The following is a 6,000-nucleotide window of genomic DNA, read 5'->3' as shown; positions in this document are numbered from 1 at the left end:
CACTGTATACCAGTAGTAAAAATTGTGGGTGTATATAGCCCCAATTCTATTGCTAGGGGACTTGCAGGGTATTTCTGGGGTGAAGGTGGGGGGGCACACCGTTGGAACGGGTATCGGGGGTATATATCGGGTATACGGGAATACACTGACAGTGTATTCCATTCAGGATCCTGGGAAAGCTGGGTTGCGGCGATTGAGCCCGTCAGTGCCACGTTACACTGACAAGCTTCTCCCTGGAATTTAGCTCTTACAAGAGCTGTTGTGGTTGTCTTCTCCTTCCTATCCTAGCCTGTCCCTGCCTACCCAGAATCTAAGCCCTAGCTAGCTGGACGGAAACCTCCGTCCTCGGTGAATTGCAAGCTCAGAATGACGCGAACCTGGGCGGCGCTGTTCTTTTAAATTAGAGGTCACATGTTTTCGGCAGCCAATGGGTTTTGCCTACTTTTCTCAACGTCACCGGTGTCGTAGTTCCTGTCCCACCTACCCTGCGCTGTTATTGGAGCAAAAAAGGCGCCAGGGAAGGTGGGAGGGGAATCGAGTAATGGCGCACTTTACCACGCGGTGTTCGATTCGATTCGAACATGCCGAACAGCCTAATATCCGATCGAACTTGAGTTCAATAGAACACTGTTCGCTCATCTCTAGTGAACACTTGAGGAGCATTTGGAACAACAGAAACACCCCAGTGGCAAAGCATATTAATGAATGGCAAATGGCAAACAAGAGATCAATTTTATGGGGAAAAAAAACAAAAAAAACCAAACCAGCCATAGGAGTGTACTGAATGAGATCCACCTTGCGAAGAGAAGCCTGGTGGATATTCACCCTGGACACAATAGTCTCATATGGGTTGAATGAACAATTGACATTCAGTAGCTTTGTATAGGACTACTATACTCTTGAGACTATTGATTGCCCAGAGGGTCATGTATAAGACTAGTCACTCTGGAGTTATGTATAGAGTGTACTACGCCTGAGACAAGTGTCAATTTGGAACTCGGCACCACCCTTCAATGAAAGGGGCTTTATTTAGCTGAATCTTAAAAACATCTATAGTCTATCTATCTATGGGTCCTATAAAGGTCTGAAACCTCTAAAATGTTTAGGGGTAATATGCAATACTCGACTAACAGCAGTCCTGAGCAGTTGCAGGTTACAGACCTGATGAACCAGGGCTGTAACTATAAATTGTTTAGGGGTAATATACAATACTGGATTGCCAACAGTCCCGATTAGTTGCAATCCGTTTGAGTGTAATGAAAAATAATAGGCTCTCTCAACTAATACAAATACTTGAAGGGACCCCACTTGTCAAATTGAATGATAAAACGTAACTTTTACTGAATACACTAATAAAACTCGTCCCTCCTCAGTCTTTCTTAATATACAATCACCACCCTCTTTTTGATATTAAATCGGGTATAATAGAAATTCTATATGGACACCCTGATCAGGAGGTAAGTATTGCTAGGTGAGTGTCAGTGGCTGACTAATCGAATGACAAATCAACCCCTCTATCCACAACACCCCAATCTACATCACATTACTTCCACATCCATGCATTTTGGAGGTGTCCTCACTATATATACACAATCACTGGTGCCTATTAGATACATAACAAATACAATGTTAGGAAGGCACTAATGTATCTGGTTGTGACAGTACAGGGGATGAGTAGGTAAGAGACCTTGTTCAGGCAGGCAGGTATTAAGCGGTCAGTCATTCCACCCCATATCTATCTCTCACCACTAATCCATCCCCCTTCAAACCATATCTGTGTCCATTCCTAACTAAGACAATCCCACGGGTGTAGTTTCCCTACACCCTTGTATATTCGCTCTCTCAACTAACCTTAAAACTCAGGAATATTCATCAAATTTTAGACAGGCTCTTGGGAGCATTTTATGCTGTGTGGGTGCCACTGTGGAGCATATAATACTGTGTTGGGGCCACTGTGGAACATATTATAATGGGTGTGGCCCCTTCACTATTCACATCACATGCCATTTGTTTTATCGCAGCTGTGGTCTATTACTACAAGCTGTAATAACATCACATGGTGACTATAAAACAGATACTGTGCAATGTAACTAGCAAAGGAGTCATGGACCCCGGGTGTTGGCCCTCCACTGATCTTTTACATCTATTAGACTGTTAGGACCCTGCAGATCAGCTGTTTCTCACACCAAGCATCTCATGCCAAGTACTCCATTACTCACTGTACTCTTGATAACTGCATTTGTGTGTACTAAAGCTGTATCCCTTTCAAGTATCAAAGATACTGCTACAATACCTGTAACCATCACTATCAAGTATTAGCCGCATAGAAGGGGTAAAGGGCCCCAGACAAGAGACTTTAGTTACACCACTGCCTGTTGTCAAGAGAAGAACAACAATACAATTGAAATATAAAGAGAAGATACCGAGAAAAGAAGCAAAGCAATCGATAAACAATAAAAAAAAAAATTGCTTCCAACATTGGGAGTCATACCATGAAGGGTTCAGGTATAATACCAAAGTTCCCATCTCACAGCATAATGGTGCCTGAAACTTTGGGGAAATGAGGCAATCGCACATACTACATTATCTGGACAACACATGGCCATCTGAATTCATCCTTCATAGTTCCTATCATTACAAATTCTGAGCACAGCTTATTTATGCACCTAACATAGAGGACATTTGTCTTTCTAATGATAGTAACTACTTTGTTTAATAAAGGTCTATTATTTGCATAGACAGCAGGTGAGTTCTACTGTATATAGACCATGACTCTTTCCAGGTATTTAATACATGTTTTATCTTGTCTAACCTTTCTCTGAATCTTTGAGCTTTGGCTACTAATTTCTTCTAATAATGCTCAAATATAAGTAAGATAAAAATTTAAGAAAATAGAAAAAAGAAAAAAAAAAAGACTGGTCATGTTAATCCAAACTATTGGCGTATCCGCAGCATAATCCAAGATTACACATATCATATATGAAAATGATCAAAACAAAATAGGGAGCTAATTATTATAGTTTATTGTTGAGTAAATTAGCAAATTTTAAAAAATAGCGAACTATAAATTTCGGGGAAAAAAAAAAAAAATTGTACACGAGTCCTAAAAAACGAAACAATGTATTTCAAATATTTGTCACAAAAAAAAAAAAAAACACACAGCAAAAATTATAGTTGTAGCCCCCAATAAAGTAAGGGATATTTAATACTACACGTACAAAATGAATAACAGCCTGCAGAAACTTTGCAATTTTGCATAGAAAACTCCATAGCATACACATCCCATGTGGACATACCTGAATGCCATCGGTACAGTGTTTGGAGCTGATCTCATCTGGAGGGCAGGAGCAGTAATGGTGAATTATGGTGGGAGTAAATGAGCCTTTGGTTCCTTGGCCCACCTTCCCCTGCATGGTTGCTTGCTTCTTAGCTATCACAATAGTTATGATATACTCTTGCAGCACAATCATGTCATGACATTAATGCAGCCTCAGGAGTGATGCTGGAACAGTACATAAAGGTGGGCAAGATGGACATGTATTGAGAATCAGAGAAACAATTTGATATTGAGCACTTGGGGAACAGTTTTATACTGAGCATTACAGGGGAAGACATAATTTTTTCTGAGCACTTTAGGGGCCATAATTTTATATTGAGAAAATTCTATAAAAGAGGCACTTTAAGAACATTTTATCCTAGCTTTGTTTATTAACCTTTTCAATATAAACAAAACAAAAACAAGGAAAGGGGAATATCTGGTATACAGGTACTGTATATGACATGCAGTGCAGAAGATACATTAGAACATCTGTCTGCCTTTAATGAGAGCAAGCTATAACATTAAATCATAAATGACCTGAACAGCATTGATGGAAAATGCTGTATATGGACAATTACTTAATAAGTACATCTTGTAATAAGTGAGAACAAAATGACCATGATAATATAAAAAGCAACAGGGAGGAAGTGGTGGGGAAATGGGGGTGCAGAAAGCACACATAAAATAACACAAACTGTAACAAACTGCTCTGATAATCGTAAATTAAAATGGCTTCAAGGGTGACGTAGAGATTCACTTCACAAGTAACCTCAGGGAGGCCCATAACTCTGATATTATTGCATTGTCCTGGGTTATCAAGGTCCTCAAGATAATAATGAATGTTTTTGACCACAGCAGATTGAGATAAGACCGTGGATTCTAAGTGAGAGATGTAGGCCCTTATTGTCTCATGATTATCCTTTAAGGTTTCTACTCTTGAAGCAATGTGATGGAGGTCCCTGATATTTCAGCATGACACGTCAGTGACTTCTGCAACAAGGGACTGGAAATCTTGTTTTGTCAGTAGTTTAGCCAAAGTGTTAGAACCAGTTCAGTGATAACTGTAAGGGGGGGTACCATGGAGGCTGTAATATGCCATTCTAGCAACGGGCCTTTCTTGCATCCACGTGACCTGAGGTGGCATAGGGGGACATGCTGTGTGTAGCCCCAAGATGTTCTTCTTCTGTCCAATTGTCAGGAGGATTAGTAGGAGAGGTCTGGGTCGGAAGGGGATCTCTAAAGTTGTTCCTATGGACCCCAGCTGCAGGAGTTAAGGAATGGAGATGGGCTATCATGGTAGAGAAGCAAACAGGATCAACCTGTGAGAAAGGAGGAGCCCTGCAAGTCTGCAGAGAAGATGGCCCCGGAATTTGTGCAGAGAGGTCGATGCCATTACTGGGGATCTGCAGGGATTGATCTTCATATCCCAGAGATGGAGGAGGGGTGTATCATGACCTCTTGGGAGCGGGAACTGGTTCAGGGCATGAGAGAGTGGAGGAGGGGTGCAGCACACCATAACAGAAGGCGGCAGAGCCCTTGTAGGATCCGGGCAGGATGGCCGCAACATCAGTGAAGGTGCAGCAGATGAAGGTTGTCGGGTCCAGGAACACTGCAATGGAGGACTGTGTAGTCCGTTCCACTGGCAGGGGAGTCCTTGGGAGGGTCTTCTAGGGAACAATACATGTTCATAGTTTTGCTAGTGCCTGTTGTCTTGTTCCGCATATTTCAGATGAATTGACCTTTGACTTTGTTCCTAACCTTGCATCTGTCTGCTCATCCAAATCTTCCTGATAGCTGTTACTGATATCTTCCTGATATCTGTCCTGATTCTGCACCAGTCAGCTTATTAAGATTTACCTAATACAGTTACTGACTCCTGGCCTGTATCTTGCCGTGTATCTCTGTCACTTCAGTGCTGAACACAGGTATCTCTTTGGTCCCTGGTTCGCTGTCACATGCACTGGGACTACTCCAAATATTTATACAATGTGTGTCTGTCTGTCTATCTATCTATCTATCTACGGAATAGCCCATGCAGAGCTTCTTTAAGTATAGGGCTAATGATACAGCTGCACCGGGCCCAGTAGTGTAACTAAATTCTTGAGAGTCCCGATGCAAACTTTTGTCCCTTTCTAGAGCGAATTCTTGATAGTGACAGCTACGGATGCTGCAGCGATATCTCAGATACTTGAAAGGCATACAGTTTTAGTGCCCACAACTGCAGTTATCAAAAATACGGTGAATGAGCAGCGCAGCACCCGGCATGTAAACAATAGTAGGATGGTATTATGGCTCTGTAGGCTCTACAGTGGCCTCCATACAGAGTTACGTGCTCCACAGTGGCCCCACACAGTATTACATGCTCCACAGTGGCCCCCACACAGTATTATGAGCTCTCAAGAGCCCCCCCCACACACACACACACACACACACTAGAACTGATGCTATTATACTCTGCGGTCTCCTCAAACCCCAGAGTATAATAAGTAGAGGCACAAGAGAAGTGATTAAAAATAACAAACACTTATAGTCACCTTACCCCACCTCTCCGGGGTATCCTCGCTCCATACTGCTGTCTGCGGTATCTTCTTCTGTCCGGTGACTGAAGTCTCATGCTCCAACAGGTGAGATTACGTCATTATGCCAAGTGCGCCACATGTGACTGCAGGAAGAGCCCTGGA

The sequence above is a fragment of the Leptodactylus fuscus genome, chromosome 1, assembly GCF_031893055.1.
Source record: "Leptodactylus fuscus isolate aLepFus1 chromosome 1, aLepFus1.hap2, whole genome shotgun sequence".
NCBI lineage: Eukaryota > Metazoa > Chordata > Amphibia > Anura > Leptodactylidae > Leptodactylus > Leptodactylus fuscus.
Note: the sequence above shows the minus strand (reverse complement) of the source record.